Source organism: Lactuca virosa, chromosome 5 (assembly GCF_052849685.1).
Source record: "Lactuca virosa cultivar CGN04683 chromosome 5, Lactuca_virosa_CGN04683_v6, whole genome shotgun sequence".
In the NCBI taxonomy this organism is placed as follows: domain Eukaryota; kingdom Viridiplantae; phylum Streptophyta; class Magnoliopsida; order Asterales; family Asteraceae; genus Lactuca; species Lactuca virosa.
Window position 1 is genome coordinate 84,863,329 of NC_136430.1, and position 20,351 is coordinate 84,883,679.

Consider the following 20,351-nt stretch of genomic DNA (forward strand, 5'->3'; position numbering starts at 1 on the left):
ACTAATTTCATGCCTATATGTATCATTACATGCTATTTAGGACTCATTTTTGCCACGGGACTTCGTTCGTGAGTATAACATCCTTATTCCAGTCTTCAATCAAATCACTCACATAAGGTGAGTTCATACCCCTATAATCTACCTTTTTAAATGATTTTAAATGCTTTTGGGGGGGGGGGGGGAATACAAGTAAAACACAAGAAATCTTGTGTTTATAAATGTAATTTTACTTATTTCGTTATCTTGCCATCAAAATGAATATGAACATGAAACTTGTTAAAACATGGAAATAAACTTATAAACTATGATAAATATAGTTTATGGACCATATGAATATTTTTACAAAACTATCAGCTGTTTTAAAAAGGTTTTCGCATTGTTACTTTTAAATTCGTTAATCTAGTTTGTGAGACGCGTCTTCGGTACTTACAGAAGTACTAGTAGAAGTCCACCTTTATGATCCAGAGTCTCCCCGAGGGAGCGCGTGAGTTTGTGTATAGATCTATATGGGACTAAAATCCCCTCACCTCTATTGTTAAATAAAGTTGGACCGGCAGGTCTGCGGGTGACAAATGTCATAAAATGATATCGACGTCCGATTCTCGTCATATCAAATCAGTATGATCATATAAGTCACAAGGAGAAATAACGATATATTTACGTAGTAATATATTTTTCCTAAACTTTCATAATGGATATTAACTATATGGTACGCAGTATATACAATAAGGTTAGATAAAACTGAAGTCCGGTAGACAGTGGAATGTGTGACTTCTTCCTTACTTCCTGTTCCTTGTTTGGTTGTGGGCTTAGGGCAGATTCACCCCTTCAACTGTCTGTTTGATCTCGGTTATATACAACTCGTATGTATTTAGTGATCATAGGAGGGTAGTATCGCCGTATCAGGTATTCAGGGCAAACAAGTCTTCAGCCAGCGTAACTAATCCACAAAACGAGATATCATTAAAGTAAATACTTGTACTTTTTGGTCTTCGAACGAGTAAGACTACCAGTCGGTTTTATAGAAAATATAGGATTTTCTGTGGTAAACATCGTTATTTAAAGGTAATTAGTTTTCGATAGAACTTTCTGAAAACAATAACAATTATTACTGAAAACAACGTTTTACATTAGAGTAAATGGAACTATGAACTTTATTACAAAAGGTTCAACTCTTGTTAACTTACTAGTATAGCATAAAGGACCTTTATTGGTTAATCTATAATTCCTTAGTTTATACATCAAAGTTATATACTAATGATATCTGATAGGCATTGGAATGTGTGATTTCCGCCTTACTTCCTGTTCCTTGTTTGGTTGTGGGCTTAGGGCAGATTCACACATTTAACTATCCGTTCGATATTAGGTTATATATAGCTAGTATAAACTAAGTAATTGTAGAAGGAACTATTTTGGTTACCATTTTACTAAAGGAAATATATGATTTTCTTAAGGAATATTTTCATCAAATAACAAAGAACTATTACAGTTAACTCCGTAAGAACCTGGGGAATATGTCAGGGGTATATACAATGAGGATCTAACAAACAATGGAATGTGTGACTTCCGCCTCATTTCCTTTTCCTTGTTTGCTTGTAGGCTTAGGGCAGATCAACACAATCGATTGTCTGTTTGATCTGGATTGTATATAACTTGTATTCATTAAGTACTCATAGAAGGAATTATCTGAGTCATTTTTACTTATCATGCATCATATAAGAAAATATAGGATTTTCTGGAGGAACATGCGAACTTTTCTAAAGAACATTAAGTATAACTTTTCTATCAAAAATACTTATGAACTCACCAACTTAAATGTTGGTCTACTCTTTCAAAATAACTTGTATTCTCAGGAAACTAGTAGACAGGTTCACGCACCGGGATTCAGAAGATGGAGCATAGTAGCTTCATGTCCTTGTTTTGTTAATTACTTTTAAAGTCAATCTTTTGTGGATCGAATACATTGTAAACGCTTTAATATTAATGTAATGGTTGTGGTTGCTTGTTTTACTATTCTACATGTGTTGTGATACTGAGCATGACGTCCTCCGCCCCCGAACGTTTCCGCCATTTTCGTTTGGGGGTGTAACAAAACACCATTTAAAATACCCAAAATACCCTTGGTCAAAGTCAAAGGCAATGAGTCAACACAGCCGAGTTGACTCTGACCTCGTGTGTGGGGCGTACACTAGAGGTACGCGGGTCATACAAGCGTCCGAGGTATCAGAACCATATCTGCGTACATGTAGCGTACCCTATGGTACGCCCAGCGTACGCAACTTTCCAATTCTTAACCTATTCAGCCCTTAACTCTTCGACTTAATGCTTTCACTTACACATCCAAGGTTAAAATATCCTCAAGAGTCATAAAGTTCCATTTTTATGACATTACATGTCCATTAAGTGCCCAATACCCCAAAGTACAACATCTTAATGCATTAAGACCGTTCTAAAGAGTGCATGGAGCAAAACTAACCAACAATACCACATTTTTATGACTTAAGACTGTAACACCAGTCAAAATAGGTCAATAACAATCACATGTGATTATGCCAATCATGTAATGTGATTTTGTTAAACAAGTAATGTGATAAACTTACTATGTAATTCATATTAAAGTATGAACTTTCATACATAATTTATGATACAACTCAAAGTATACGTCCATACGATTCCAAAAATGTAGAGAACGTCTAAATCTGACCGGACTCACGACGTGAGCAAGGTTTTCTCACGACTTGAGGACGCTGCAGGACACGAATCGAGGCTAGAAAACACCTGGGAAGACTACGGCATGAATCTTGCCATGGCTCACGACGTGAACCTTGATTCTCACGACGTGAGAGGGCCAAAATCAGCCTATAAATAGCCATTTCGACCCCAAGGTTCCTCACACCAATTCTTCTCTCTCTCTCTCTCTCTCTCTCTCTCTCTCTCTCTCTCTCTCTCTCTCTCGTTTTCTGAAGGCCGTTTCCCTTCCGGAGCCTCACAACGACGAACCGCTGACTGTTTTCAGTTAGATTCTGTCAAAGCGCGATATTAAAGTGACTTTCACGGCCCCACTTTCTAATATTTCGGGGGAAAATGCATGCTAAATATTATATATATCTTATTATTATGTCTATATGATATTATATTAGTATCAACATAGATAGTTATAATAACCGGGATATAGTTATTTCGTATCTGAAAGTATACAACTATCGTAAAGTTGTTAGGATGTTATTGTTATAGTAGTATACTAATGTAGATCTTGAGTTATACTTAGGATTCTATATATATTTTGTGTGCAATATAGTTCCAGAGTTATAATCGGAAGTTCTATATGTAATTGATAAGTATGTTGTTATTGTTGGTTTTATGCCAATATAAAACAAGGTATGTTATATGTTGTTGTTATTGGTTTTATCTCAAGTTATAGCTGTTATATTGCCTAAATGTTATGAAGTTAGGAGTAATGTTTAAAAGCATAGTCTAGTAACTTAGGGTTTTAGACATGAAAATGCTTTTGTTGTTAGAGCTATAGGAATTCGTCAAAGTCTACATGAGCTACCTCATTCATCAACTAAGATTGGGGATCTTAGTGGAAGTCCTCTGACCTGTAACCATTAATCCCGTGTGAGCGAGGAAGTCGTGTATAAATAAGATACGGGTTGACGACCCCACTCGTGGTTTCTAATTACAACCCAAGACAAGCGAGTGACGATCCGTTCCTTTTATTTGTTATTGTTCCGGCGTCGATAAAGTACGCGGTATTGTTTCTCATGGTAAATCAGGAGTGTGTTTTGTCAGAGGTTTTGTTGTCAAGCAGCGGTTACAGACTCATGGTAGCAACTTGTCAGAAACATTATACTTTGTCGTATACAAGTATTAATGTTAAGTATAAGTTTCCCCCTACTTATACCCTAGGTACTACTTGTATATTATGTAGATAATTATACCTAACAAACATACTCGTATAGAATTGAAATAGATTTATACATAGCGGTTTTACTCGTATATAATTGAAATAAGATTTATACGAATCAACTTTCGTTTGTATGGAATTACAAACACTTATATTCATAGTATATGAGACTTATAGGTAAACTACTTATTTGGTAAGTAAAATTTTATACCTAGGACATATATACTACACGTTGGAGAGTCAAAATGATACTTTCAAAACTATACTTTTGAACTTGAGAAAATGTGTTATTTTTATATGGAGTCAAAACCTGTGGACTCACCAACATTATGTCGACGTATTTTAAATTGCATGTGTTTTCCGGAAGTTGATAACTATGATACGAGAAATGACGTTACACTGCACGGTGTTTCTGCCGACGACCGGGGTGTGACAGATTTGTATCAGAGCTATTAACTATAGTGAATTAGTACTTTCTTAGGAAAGCACGACTATAGTTTAGGGCTTACTCTGTTAGGTTTAGGTATATCCCTTAGCCTACAATATAAAGTATTATTAAATATTCTACTGAAGGACTACTTATGGGAGCGGTGAGAGGATAGACATGTCAATTTGGGTTGCTGGATTTCAGAACGGCTATATGCTAAAATGATCCTGTCCACCGACTGTCCTGATTGGCCGGTGCCTTATCAGCTAGACCTGAAGTAACAAACAATAATTAATAATACTCGTGAATACGACAAACACAAAGATATAGAGTTATGTATGAACTCAGTCCCGCGATGAGAACACATGTATATAACACAAAAATATAGAAAAACCAAACCCTCGATAAGAAATCAACGCAAGGTTTTAGGTCAAACTACTTAGTCGAGTTTTATTGTACATGGTACGAACTACAACTAAACGTAGACTGATCACCTATGTTTAATTTTGGTCAGACCGATCCACAACTAAACTTGGATACGGTGTTTGATAGACTAAAACACCTGAAGATTCTAGAAGATTAAAGATAGACCTCAGATTAGGATACCATCAACTCGGAGTACAAGAAGACGATGTTCCGAAAACAACATTTAGGACTCGGTATGGTCATTCTGAGTTCTTAGATATGCCTTTGGACAGACCAACGCTCCAACAATGTTCAAGGACCTCATGAATAGTGTTTACAAACCGTACTTGGATAAATTTGTGATAGTAGTTATCGATGATATATTGATATATTCACGAACCAAGGAAGAACACGGTCAACACTTGCAAATAATCTTGGAACTACTAAGAAAAGAAAAGTTGTACGCCAAATTCTCCGAATGTGAATTTTGGATTAGAGAAGTACAAATTTTTAGAACATGTAGTTAGTAACAAATGGATTCATGTCGAACCTTCCAAGATTGAAGAAATTAAGAATTAGGAGGCATCGAAGACACCAACAGAAGTGCGTCAATTCGTAGGGCTTGTTGGCTACTACCGTAGATTCATAGAGAATTTCTTCGAGGTAGCCAAGCCGCTTAGAACGCTAACACAGAAAGATATGAAGTTCAACACGGAAGAAAAACAAGAAGCTGCTTTCCAGAAATAAAAACAAATGTTGTGTAGTTCACCAATCCTATCCCTCCCAGATGGGACAGAAGATTTCGTCATATACTGCGACGCATCAAATCAAGGATTGGGATGTGTGTTGATGCAAAGAGGAAAAGTTATCGCCTACGCATCACGACAAAGGTGCATGAGAATAATTACACAACCCGTGACCTTGAATTGGGAGGTGTAGTTTTTGCACTGAGAAGTTGGAGACACACAATTGACCAGAGAACATATAGGTGATACCTTATGTGCTGAGCCAGAAATAATCCACGAGACAAACTCAAAAGATCGTGAAAATTAAGGATCGATTAAAGGCAGCACGTGATCGCCAGAAGAGCTATGCTGACGTAAGACGTAAGCCTTTAGAATTCCAAGTTGGAGATAAAGTAATGTTGAAGGTCTCACCTTGGAAAGCCGTAATTCGATTCAGGAAACGAGGCAAACTAAACCCACGGTATATAGGACCTTTTGAAATTCTAGCAAGAATTGGTTTTGTCGCATACCAACTCAAGTTACCTCAAGAGCTAAGCAATGTACACGATGTTTTTCACGTGTCAAATCTCAAAAGATGTCTATTCGATGACACTCTTGTTATACCTCTCGAAGAGATACAAGTCACCAAACTCAACTTTGTAGAAGAACCTGTCGAAATCATGGATCGATACGCCAAACGATTAAAACAAACTCGTATTCCCATAGTGAAAGTTCGATGGAACACTTTACGAGGACCTGAATTTACTTGGGAATGTGAATATCAGATGAAACAAAAATACCCCCAACTATTTAACAAAACCCCATCCACAAGATCAATTTCGGGACGAAATTATTCTAACGGAGGGAGAATGTAACACCAGTCAAAATAGGTCAATAACAATCACATGTGATTATGCCAATCATGTAATGTGATTTTGTTAAACTAGTAATGTGATAAACTTACTATGTAATTCATGTTAAAGTATGAACTTTCATACATAATTTATGATACAACTCAAAGTATACGTCCATACGATTCCAAAAATGTAGAGAACGTCTAAATCTGACTTCGCGTGAAGAAGTTATGATAAACCGAACACTATAAATCTCTATAATAAGATGAATTGAAAATATACTTAGAATTAGCTATGGGAGTCTAAAATAGAGTTGTAGTACTCTTAAATACCTACGCTTGCATATAAAGAACGTCAAAAACAGAGTTCGTATGCAAAAGTTATGACCTTCCGAAGTTACAACTGTCTGAGAGCACGACATGTGTCAGAAACCCTAATCTGACTGGACTCACGATGTGAGCATAAAAACTCACGATGTGAGGAGTTAAACCACCACATTTTGAAGCTAGAAGTCTATGGAATGATAACCCAAAAGCTCACTACGTGAGCAAGGTTTTCTCACAACGTGAGGACGCTGCAGGACACGAATCGAGGCTAGAAAACACCTGGGAAGACTACGGGATGACTCTTGCCATGGCTCACGACGTGAACCTTGATTCTCACGACGTGAGAGGGCCAAAATCATCCTATAAATAGCCATTTCGACCCCAAGGTTCCTCACACCAATTCTTCTCTCTCTCTCTTTTTCTGAAGGCCGTTTCCCTTCCCGAGCCTCACAACGACGAACCGCTGACTGTTTTCAGTTAGATTCTGTCAAAGCGCGATATTAAAGTGACTTTCACGGCCCCACTTTCTAATATTTCGGGGGAAAACGCATTCTAAATATTATATATATGTTATTATTATGTCTATATGATATTATATTAGTATCCACGTAGATAGTTATAATAACCAGGATATAGTTATTTCGTATCAGAAAGTATACAACTATCATAAAGTTGTTAGCATGTTATTGTTATAGTAGTATACTAATGTAGATATTGAGTTATATTTAGGATTCTTTATATATTTTTTGTGCGATATAGTTCCAGAGTTATAATCGGAAGTTCTATATGTAATTGATAAGTATGTTGTTATTGTTGGTTTTATGTCAAGATAAAACAAGGTATGTTATATGTTGTTGTTATTGGTTTTATGTCAAGATAAAACCACGTATGTTATATGTTGCTGTCATTGGTTTTATGTTAAGATAAAACCTGGTTTTATCTCAAGTTATAGCTGTTATACTGCCTAAATGTTATGAAGTTAGGAGTAATGTTTAAAAGCATAGTCTAGTAACTTAGGGTTTTAGACATGAAAATGCTTTTGTTGTTAGAGCTATAGGAAGCCGTCAAAGTTTACATGAGCTACCTCATTCATCAACTAAGATTAGGGATCTTAGTGGAAGTCCTCTGACCTGTAACCGTTAATCCCGTGTGAGCGAGGAAGTCGTGTATGAATAAGATACGGGTTGACGACCCCACTCGTGGTTGCTAATTACAACCCAAGACAAGCGTGTGACGATCCGTTCCTTTTATTTGTTATTGTTCCGGCGTCAATGAAGCGCGCGGTATTGTTTCTCATGGTAAATCATGAGTGTATTATTTCTCATGGTAAATCATGAGTGTGTTTTGTCAGAGGTTTTGTTGTCAAGCAGCGGTTACAGACTCATGGTAGCAACTTGTTAGAAACATTATACTTTGTCGTATACAAGTATTAATGTTAAGTATAAGTTTCCCCCTACTTATACCCTAGGTACTTCTTGTATATTAAGTAGATAATTATACCTAACACACATACTCATATAGAATTGAAATAGATTTATACGTAGCAGTTTTACTCGTATAGAATTGAAATAAAATTTATACGTAGCAACTTTCGTTTGTATGGAATTACAAACACTTATATTCATAGTATATGAGACTTATAGGTAAACTACTTATTTGGTAAGTAAAATTTTATACCTTGGACATATATACTAAACGTTGGAGAGTCAAAATGATACTTTCAAAACTATACTTTTGAACTTGAGAAAAAGTGTTATTTTTATATGGAGTCAAAACTTGTGGACTCACCAACTTTATGTTGACGTATTTTAAATTGCATGTATTTTCAGGATGTCGATAACTATGATACGAGAAATGACGTTACACTGCCCGGTGTTTCCGCCGACGGCCGGGGTGTGACAGATTGGTATCAGAGCTATTAACTATAGTGAATTAGTACTTTCTTAGGAAAGCACGACTATAGTTTAGGGCTTACTCTGTTAGGTTTAGGTATATCCCTTAGCCTACAATATAAAGTTTTATTAAATATTCTACTGAAGGACTACTTACGGGAGCGGTGAGAGGATAGAAGATTTCGTCATATACTGTGACGCATCAAATCAAGGATTGGGATGTGTGTTGATGCAAAGAGGAAAAGTGATAGCCTACGCATCACGACAAAGGTGCATGAGAATAATTACACAACCCATGACCTTGAATTGGGAGGTATAATTTTTGCACTGAGAAGTTGGAGACAAACAATTGGCTAGAGAACATATAGGTGATACCTTATGTGCTGAGCCAGAAATAATCCACGAGACAAACTCAAAAGGTCGTGCAAATTAAGGATCGATTAAAGGCAGCACGTGATCGTCAGAAGAGCTATGCTGACGTAAGACGTAAGCCTTTAGAATTCCAAGTTGGAGATAAAGTAATGGTGCAGGTCTCGCCTTGGAAAGCCGTAATTCGATTCAGGAAACGAGGCAAACTAAACCCACGGTATATAGGACCTTTTGAAATTCTAGCAAGAATAGGTTTTGTCGCATACCAACTCAAGTTACCTCAAGAGCTAAGCAATGTACACGATGTTTTTCACGTGTCAAATCTCAAAAGATGTCTATTCGATGACACTCTTGTTATACCTCTCGAAGAGATACAAGTCAAAACCAAACTCAACTTTGGAGAAGAACCTGTCAAAATCATGGATCGATACGCCAAACGATTAAAACAAAGTCGTATTCCCATAGTGAAAGTTCGATGGAACACTTTACGAGGACCTGAATTTACTTGGGAATGTGAATATCAGATGAAACAAAAATACCCCTGTTGGGTATTATTGTGTTGCGTCATGGGCTTATTTTGTATATCCGGATTGGGCCTGTCCATCCGTGATTATCTAGTAGGGTTAAACTGTAAATAGTGCATGCATGTATGCATTAGGTACGGTCTTGATTATCATTATTATTGTTTTGTAACCCTAAACACCTCTACAGTCGAAGTTCTTAATCGAGCTCTCCTGAGGTGTTAAAGTTTAATCATACGACATCTTTAAAGTCGATCTTGTGTTCTTAATTACATCTTTTATTGTTTATTTGCTTAGAATCTATCGATCCTAATAGAACGTTGTTCTAACAACCCCCAACTATTTAAAAAAACACCATCCACAAGATCAATTTCGGGACGAAATTATTCCAACGGAGGGAGAATGTAACACCAATCAAAATAAGTAAATAACAATCACATGTGATTATGCCAATCATGTAATGTGATTTTGTTAAACTAGTAATGTGATAAACTTACTATGTAATTCATGTTAAAGTATGAACTTTCAGACATAATTTATGATACAACCCAAAGTATACGTCCATACGATTCCAAAAATGTAGAGAACGTCTAAATCTGACTTCGCGTGAAGAAGTTATGATAAACCGAACACTATAAATCTCTATAATATAAGGAATTTAAAATAGACTCATAATTAGCTATTGGAGTCTAAAAGGGAGTTGTAGTACTCTTAAATACCTACGCGTGCATATAAAGAACGTCAAAAACAGAGTTCGTATACAAAAGTTATGACCTTCCGAAGTTACAACTGTCTGAGAGCACGACACGTGTCAGAAACCCTAATCTGACTGGACTCACGATGTGAGCATAAAAACTCACTATGTGAGGAGTTAAACCACCACATTTTGAAGCTAGAATTCTATGGAATGTTAACCCAAAAGCTCACTACGTGAGCAAGGTTTTCTCACGACGTGAGGACGCTGCAGGACACAAATCGAGGCTAGAAAACACCTGGGAAGACTACGTAATGACTCTTGCCATGGCTCACGACGTGAACCTTGATTCTCACGACGTGAGAGGGCCAAAATCAGCCTATAAATAGCCATTTCGACCCCCAGGTTCCTCACACCAATTCTTCTCTCTCTCTTACTCTCTCTCTCTCTCTCTCTCTCTCTCTCTCTCTCTCTCTCTCATTTTCTGAAGGCCGTTTCCCTTCCCGAGCCTCACAACGACGAACCGCTGACTGTTTTCAGTTAGATTCTTTCAAAGTGCGATATTAAAGTGACTTTCACGGCCCCACTTTCTAATATTTCGGGGGAAAACGCATGCTAAATATTATATATACGTTATTATTATGTCTATATGATAGTATATTAGTATCAACGTAGATAGTTATAATAACCGGGATATAGTTATTTCGTATCTGAAAGTATACAACTATCGTAAACTTGTTAGCATTTTATTGTTATAGTAGTATACTAATGTATATCTTGAGTTATACTTAGGATTCTATATATATTTTGTGTGCGATATAGTTCCAGAGTTATACTCGGAAGTTCTATATGTAATTGATAAGTATGTTGTTATTGTTGGTTTTAAGTCAAGATAAAACAAGGTATGTTATATGTTGTTGTTATTGGTTTTATGTCAAGATAAAACCAGGTATGTTATATGTTGTTGTTATTGGTTTTATGTTAAGATAAAACCTGGTTTTACCTCAAGTTATAGCTGTTATACTGCCTAAATGTTATGAAGTTAGGAGTAATGTTTAAAAGCATAGTCTAGTAACTTAGGGTTTTGGACATGAAAATGCTTTTGTTGTTAGAGCTATAGGAAGCCGTCAAAGTCTACATGAGCTACCTCATTCATCAACTAAGATTGGGGATCTTAGTGGAAGTCCTATGACCTGTAACCGTGTATGAATAAGATACGGGTTGACGACCCCACTCGTGGTTGTTAATTACAACCCAAGACAAGCGTGTGACGATCTGTTCCTTTTATTTGCTGTTGTTCCGGCGTCGATGAAGCGCGCGGTATTGTTTCTCATGGTAAATCATAAGTGTATTGTTTCTCATGGTAAATCATGAGTGTGTTTTGTCAGAGGTTTTGTTGTCAAGCAGCGGTTACAGACTCATGGTAGCAACTTCTTAGAAACATTATACTTTGTCGTATACAAGTATTAATGTTAAGTATAAGTTTCCCCCTACTTATACCCTAGGTACTACTTGTATATTAAGTAGATAATTATACCTAACACACATACTCGTGTAGAATTGAAATGGATTTATACGTAGCGGTTTTACTCGTATAGAATTGAAATAAGATTTATACGCATCAACTTTCGTTTCTATGGAATTACAAACACTTATATTCATAGTATATGATACTTATAGGTAAGCTACTTATTTGGTAAGTAAAATTTTATACCTAGGATATATGTACTAATCGTTGAAGAGTCAAAATGATACTTTCAAAACGATACTTTTGAACTTGAGAAAAAGTGTTATTTTTATATGGAGTCAAAACCTGTGGACTCACCAACTTTATGTTGACGTATTTTAAAATGCATGTATTTTCAGGAAGTTGATAACTATGATACGAGAAATGACGTTACACTGCCCGGTGTTTCCGCCGACGGCCGGGGTGTGACAGATTGGTATCAGAGCTATTAACTATAGTGAATTAGTACTTTCTTAGGAAAGCACGACTATAGTTTAGGGCTTACTCTGTTAGGTTTAGGTATATCCCTTAGCCTACAATATAAAGTATTATTAAATATTCTACTGAAGGACTACTTACGGGAGCGGTGAGAGGATAGACACATCGATTTGGGTTGCTGGATTTCAGAACGGCTATATGCTAAAATGATCCTGCCCACCGACTGTCCTGACTGGTCGGTGCCTTATCAGCTAGACCTGAAGTAACAAACAATAATTGATAATACTCGTGAATACAACAAACACAAAGATATAGAGTTATGTATGAAGTTAGTCCCGCGATGAGAACACATGTATATAACCCAAAAATATAGAAAACCCAAACCCTCGATAAGAATTCAACGCAAGGTTTTAGGTCAAACTACTTAGTCGAGTTTTATTGTACATGGTACGAACCACAACTAAACGTAGACTGATCACCTATGTTTAATTTTGGTCAGACCGATCCACAACTAAACTTGGATACGGTGTTTGATAGACTAAAACACCTGAAGATTCTATAAGATTAAAGATAGATCTCAGATCAGGATACCATCAACTCGGAGTACAAGAAGACGATGTTCCGAAAACAACATTTAGGACTCGGTATGGTCATTATGAGTTCTTAGTTATGCCTTTGGACTGACCAACGCTCCAACAATGTTCAAGGACCTCATGAATAGTGTTTACAAACCGTACTTGGATAAATTTGTGATAGTAGTTATCGATGATATATTGATATATTCACGAACCAAGGAAGAACACGGTCAACACTTGCAAATAATCTTGGAACTACTAAGAAAAGAAAAGTTGTACGCCAAATTCTTTGAATGTGAATTTTGGATTAGAGAAGTACAAATTTTTAGAACATGTAGTTAGTAACAAATGGATTCATGTCGAACCTTCCAAGATTGAAGAAATTAAGAATTAGGAGGCATCGAAGACACCAACAGAAGTGCATCAATTCGTAGGGCTTGTTGGCTACTACCGTAGATTCATAGAGAATTTCTTCGAGGTAGCCAAGCCGCTTAGAACGCTAACACAGAAAGATATGAAGTTCAACACGGAAGAAAAACAAGAAGCTGCTTTCCAGAAACTAAAACAAATGTTGTGTAGTTCACCAATCTTATCCCTCCCAGATGGGACAAAAGATTTCGTCATATACTGCGACGCATCAAATCAAGGATTGGGATGTGTGTTGATGCAAAGAGGAAAAGTTATTGCCTACGCATCACGACAAAGGTGCATGAGAATAATTACACAACCCATGACCTTGAATTGGGAGGTGTAGTTTTTGCACTGAGAAGTTGGAGACACACAATTGGCCAGAGAACATATAGGTGATACCTTATGTGCTGAGCCAGAAATAATCCACGAGACAAACTCAAAAGATCGTGCAAATTAAGGATCGATTAAAGGCAGCATGTGATCGTCAGAAGAGTTATGCTGACGTAAGACGTAAGCCTTTAGAATTCCAAGTTGGAGATAAAGTAATGTTGAAGGTCTCGCCTTGGAAAGCCATAATTCGATTCAAGAAACGAGGCAAACTATACCCACGGTATAGAGGACCTTTTGAAATTCTAGCAAGAATTGGTTTTGTCGCATACCAACTCAAGTTACCTCAAGAGCTAAGCAATGTACACGATGTTTTTCACGTGTCAAATCTCAAAAGATGTCTATTCGATGACACTCTTGTTATACCTCTCAAAGAGATACAAGTCAAAACCAAACTCAACTTTGTAGAAGAACCTATCGAAATCATGGATCGATACGCCAAACGATTAAAACAAAGTCGTATTCCTATAGTGAAAGTTCTATGGAACACTTTATGAGGACCTGAATTTACTTGGGAATGTAAATATCAGATGAAACAAAAATACCCCCAAATATTTAACAAAACCCCATCCACAAGATCAATTTCGGGACGAAATTATTCTAACGGGGGGAGAATGTAACACCAGTCAAAATAGGTCAATAACAATCACATGTGATTATGCCAATCATGTAATGTGATTTTGTTAAACTAGTAATGTGATAAACTTAATATGTAATTCATGTTAAAGTATGAAATTTCACACATAATTTATGATACAACTCAAAGTATACGTCCATACGATTCCAAAAATGTAGAGAACGTCTAAATCTGACTTCGCGTGAAGAAGTTATGATAAACCGAACACTATCAATATCTATAATAAGAGGAATTTAAAATAGGCTTAAAATTAGCTACTGGAGTCTAAAAGAGAGTTGTAGTAATCTTAAATACCTGCGCGTGCATATAAAGAACGTCAAAAACGGAGTTCGTATGCAAAAGTTACGACCTTCCGAAGTTACAGCTGTCTGAGAGCACGACACGTGTCAGAAACCCTAATCTGACTGGACGCACGACGTGAGTATAAAAACTCACGACGTGAGGAGTTAAACCGCCACATTTGAAGCTAGAAGTCTACGGAACAATAACCCAAAAGCTCACTACGTGAGCAAGGTTTTCTCACCACGTGAGGACGCTACAGGACACGAATCAAGGCTAGAAAACACCTGGGAAGACTACGGGATGAATCTTGCCATGGCTCACGACCTGAACCTTGATTCTCACGACGTGAGAGGGCCAAAATCAGCTTATAAATATCCATTTCGACCCCAAGGTTCCTCACACCAATTCGTCTCTCTCTCTCTCTCTCGTTTTCTGAAGGTCGTTTCCCTTCCCGAGCCTCACAACGACGAACCGCTGATTGTGTTCAGTTAGATTCTGTCAAAGCGTGATATTAAAGTGACTTTCACGGCCCCACTTTCTAATATTTCGGGGGAAAACGCATGCTAAATATTATATATACCTTATTATTATGTCTATATGATAGTATATTAGTATCAACGTAGATAGTTATAATAACCGGGATATACTTATTTCGTATCTGAAAGTATACAACTATCGTAAAGTTGTTAGCATGTTATTGTTATAGTAGTATACTAGTGTATATCTTGAGTTATACTTAGGATTCTATATATATTTTGTGTGCGATATAGTTCCAGAGTTATACTCAGAAGTTCTATATGTAATTGATAAGTATGTTGTTATTGTTGGTTTTATGTCAAGATAAAACAAGGTATGTTATATGTTGTTGTTATTGGTTTTATGTCAAGATAAAACTAGGTATGTTATATGTTGTTGTTATTGGTTTTATGTTAAGATAAAACCTGGTTTTACCTCAAGTTATAGCTGTTATACTGCCTAAATGTTATGAAGTTAGGAATAAAGTTTAAAAGCATAGTCTAGTAACTTAAGGTTTTAGACATGAAAATGCTTTTGTTGTTAGAGCTATAGGAAGCCGTCAAAGTCTACATGAGCTACCTCATTCATCAACTAAGATTGGGGATCTTTGTGGAAGTCCTCTGACCTATAACCATCAATCCCGTGTGAGCGAGGAATTCGTGTATGAATAAGATATGGGTTAACGACCCCACTCGTGTTGTTAATTACAACCCAAGACAAGAGAGTGACGATCCGTTCCTTTTATTTGTTATTGTTCCGGCGTCAATGAAGCGAGCGGTATTGTTTCTCATGTTAAATCATGAGTGTATTTTTTCTCATGGTAAATCATGAGTGTATTGTTTCTCATGGTAAATCATGAGTGTGTTTTGTCAGAGGTTTTGTTGTCAAGCAGCGGTTACAGACTCATGGTAGCAACTTGTTAGAAACTATATACTTTGTCGTATACAAGTATTAATGCTAAGTATAAGTTTCCCCTACTTATACCCTAGGTAGTACTTGTATATTAAGTAGATAATTATACCTAACATACATACTCGTATAGAATTGAAATAGATTTATACGTAGCGGTTTTACTCGTATAGAATGAAATAAGAGTTATACGTAGCAAGTTTCGTTTGTATGGAATTACAAACACTTATATTCATAGTATATGAGACTTATAGGTAAACTACTTATTTGGTAAGTAAAATTTTATACCTAGAATATATATACTAAACGTTGGAAAGTTAAAATGATACTTTCAAAACTATACTTTTGAACTTGAGAGAAAGAGTTGTTTTTATATGGAGTCAAAACCTGTGGACTCACCAACTTTCTGTTGACGTATTTTAAATTCCATGTGTTTTCAGGAAGTTGATAACTATGATACGAGAAATGACGTTACACTGCCCGGTGTTTCCGCCGACGACCGGGGTGTGACAAAGACCCCTCCTAAGGTCTTAAAGGACGACTTAATGGGTCAAGAACATGCTATGCTCAAGAATCACCACATTTGGGACAAAAAGAACCTAAAACCAAGCCCAAAACAAGATCTAAGTGAAACATCACCAAGTTCAGAACTTTATACCTCCAAGTGATGCCAAATGATGGTGTGATTCTGCATCTAAAGTGTTGCACTCCTTCAATATGGTCTCTACTTCCTTCCTTCTTCTTCAAAGGCACAAAACACACACACTCAAGCTTAGAAATGCTTCACAAGGTCGATTAGGGTTGCAATGACATTTTGAGAGGATGGAGGCTGATGAAAAGAGCCAAGGTTGAGAGATAATAAAGAATAAATAGGGTCCAAACCCTAAATATTAGGGTTTGGGAATTCACCCCGTACGCCCAGCATACACAAAACGTACCCATAATCCAAAAATGGCAATATTAGCCTCTCCTATCCACAAGTCTTACATCATAAGGACCAAAATGCAATAAATCTAATTATAAAGGTCAAAAATGAAAGTAGCTCAAAACAAGATGTTACATCACCCTTATATATATATATATATATATATATATATATATATATATATATATATATATACATATATATATAGGAAAAAGTGAATATACCCTTAAAGGTATATAAGCTTAAGTACCCAAACTCACTATACTACGTCGTTTTGCATCATATAATACATTCTAATTGTCCAATGTTCTTATAATTTAACTTCTAACTTGATTAACTTCCAAGATTTTTATAATTTACACATTTCTCTTCCTTTTACATAATTTTCATTTTCAACTACAATATATATATATATATATATATATATATATATATATATATATATATATATATATATATATATATAGCCTAGTGGGTGTTCGACAAAAAGATGTGATGTAAGAGAATGATAATAGTGAAATTTCGAATATTTTAAAAGCAAATCAAGTTAGGGTTGAAGTTTAAGAAATATTATAATGAGTATATCAAACAAAACACGTATTCTAGTGTGTTTGGGTACCTAAGCTTATATACCCTTAAGGGTATATTCACTTTTCCCATATATATATATATATATATATATATATATATATATATATATATATATATATATATATATATATATATATATATATATATATATATATATATATATATATATATATATATATATATATATATATATATATAGAGAGAGAGAGAGAGAGAGAGAGAGAGCGAGTTAGGTTCATATATAAACTATATATATTGTGCGAGTGTATAACCAATTCTGGACCAATCGTTTGATAAGGAAATAAGAATAACTTTAATTCTAATAAATTATGGAAATATTTTAAATCAGTTATTAACCCCTTAAAAAAGTGTTATCAGTTTCAAACCCTTATTAACACATCATCATCTTCATCGTTCATAAAACCATCACTGACCGATTACCAGACTGATTACCAGGTTCATCATCATTTCCAAAACCCTAAGCCAGTGGTGTAGCCGAAAGACTTTAGGTTTTTATCTCATCAGTCTCCTATTTCATTAGTTTGACTGTCTCTCCCCTCGCAAGCATACGACTCTAGTCGATGCCTAATTTCTGCTTCTCTGAATGGGGTTTTCTGATATTAAAAGTAATCTTACCTGAGAACACCGATCAAATTGTTTCTGCAACCTCCGATAATGGCGATGGAGTCTCCATCGTTATTTCCTTTCTTCTGTCCATTGGTTTTGTTAGCTTATCAAGTCTCACTATTGGGGTAAGCTATTCTAAAACACGTTAGATCATGAGTACACATATGTAAATTCGCAAGTTTTATCACAATTTTTTTAATATTTGTTGGTTAGATTTAAAGTTTTATCACAATTTTAGTTACAAATTATCACAATGTTGAATTTTCTGAAAAGAAAAGGGACGGTGGAACTTTTTTGGTCAAACAAATTTTTTTGTAATATCGAATTTGGTATGCGTTCTTGAAGTTATTCATAAACTTTATAAAGCCAGTACATCTCATGTTATGAGCCCAATGTCTCAGCCCACTGCAGCTGATCCAGTAAGCTACCAACGACCTAAAAGGATCACCAAGAGGCCAGCACGTTTTGAAGATTGAAGAAGTCTACCACTTCCCTTATTTCATGCATGCATTTAGGAATAGATTACATCCCATGTTTCCATTAGCTATCATGTTTCCGTTAAATTCTCTTGCATTACTTGTCTCTGTTATTAAAACTAGGAGTTCATGAATAAAAAAAGGACATCAGAAAATTGGTGCTTTCATTCACGTCTCAACCTTCCACCATGCCACCAAGAAAAGACGTCTCATCGACATCAGAGGATCCTCCACCTACCATAGAAGACCAACTGGCACAACTCATCGCTTCCACAAACCCCACCGCGTTACAACACAATAACCACCTCAGTACACTAATTAAAGCAATGGAAACTCAACAGCTAAATTTGAGTGTCAATCTGAAACAACCGCAAACCTGGTAAACCACATTACAACCCTATCTGACCAATTAACGATCAACGATTCGATCATGCACACCCGCCAGCCACGCAACACTCCCAACCAACCACACAACAACCTACCAATCGTGCACCCAAACCACAACACCATACGGCCACCCAAAATAACATTGAAATTATTCGACGAATCCAATCCATTAGATTGGATTTTTCAGGCCGATAACTACATTACGTTCTATCAAGTGCCACCCACCCAACGTGTCCCCCTCACAACATTCTACTTCACCGGAGACGCTCTTTCTGATGGGTTTTAGGTGAAACAAATAAACTAGAAAACAATTCCTAAGTTCACATGCAACCTACTTTGGATCTATGTTTTAACTATTGAACATATAACTTTGAATTGCAAAACAAGAACCCTAGAGGAGAGAGGCTATTTTCGAAATTAAAAAACTAGGGTTTTAGAATTACATACCTTTCAATTGTTATAGCAAACAATTGTTGATCCTCTTGAACTTGATCTTCTTGGAAGCCTAGCACCACAAATGTAATGCCTCTAATGGAGTCACACCCAAAATCTAGCAAGAAGGAAACTTGAAGGAGAGAGAGTAGGGTATGCAAAAATCGGCCCTAGGGTTTCACAAGGGAAGGAGTGGCCGAATTTTAGGAGCTGGGAGGCTCCTTTTCTTGGGGCCTAAGGTAATCCAAAGGCCTTATCCAAGCCCCTTGGACGAAATCCTTAGGGTTTCCCCTATAGATTTCGTCCACCTCCTTCCAAGGAGGTTCTGGAGACTTCCACCCAACTATTTGATAATTGCAAACTAGTCCCTGCACTTTATAATTAATACAATTAGCCACAAAATTAATTCTAATTAATTTCTGGCTAACTATTAATTAAACCTTATGATTTCTAATTAATATATTAATATTTTAACATATTAATAAATCATTTATATTAATTTATTAATCTTATAAAAAATTAATATCTCTCCTTTCATAATTTCCTTGTCCAGATGCTAGTTTTGAGGGCAACCGAAAAGGACTGTGCTGCTATCAATTCAAGTACATACCAATTATAGTTATGGGCTTAGACACCTAATCCAACAGTCTCCCACTTGGATAAGTCTGTAACTATAATTGCTAGTATGCCTTCTAAATTTGACCAGCAAATTGTAGCTTCCAAAAGCTGCTGCTGAACTCTGACCCAGTCAGTTACGTGTCCTTAGATAAGTGATCATATAATCCTTCGTTCTGCAAGATATCCCCAGACATAAGACATGGAATGTAATCAATCTCTTTGTCCAGAATCTATGTTTCCCGATTTCTGATTTGTGATGATGTAGGACTTTTAATTGAACACGTCATTTTAGTCCTGGCTGGGCCCAGCACATAAGTCAACACCAAATCATCGAGGGGCCCACATATATCGCTTTTCCGGTTAGGGCAAAAGGAACGAATAAACGTTGACTCATATGCTTGTATCTTTTACTCATCAAATTATACATGACAATACGTTTTATAACACCAAGTTACTGATGCATTTTCGTATCACCAATGTATAACCGACTTTATAAATTACAACTCATATATC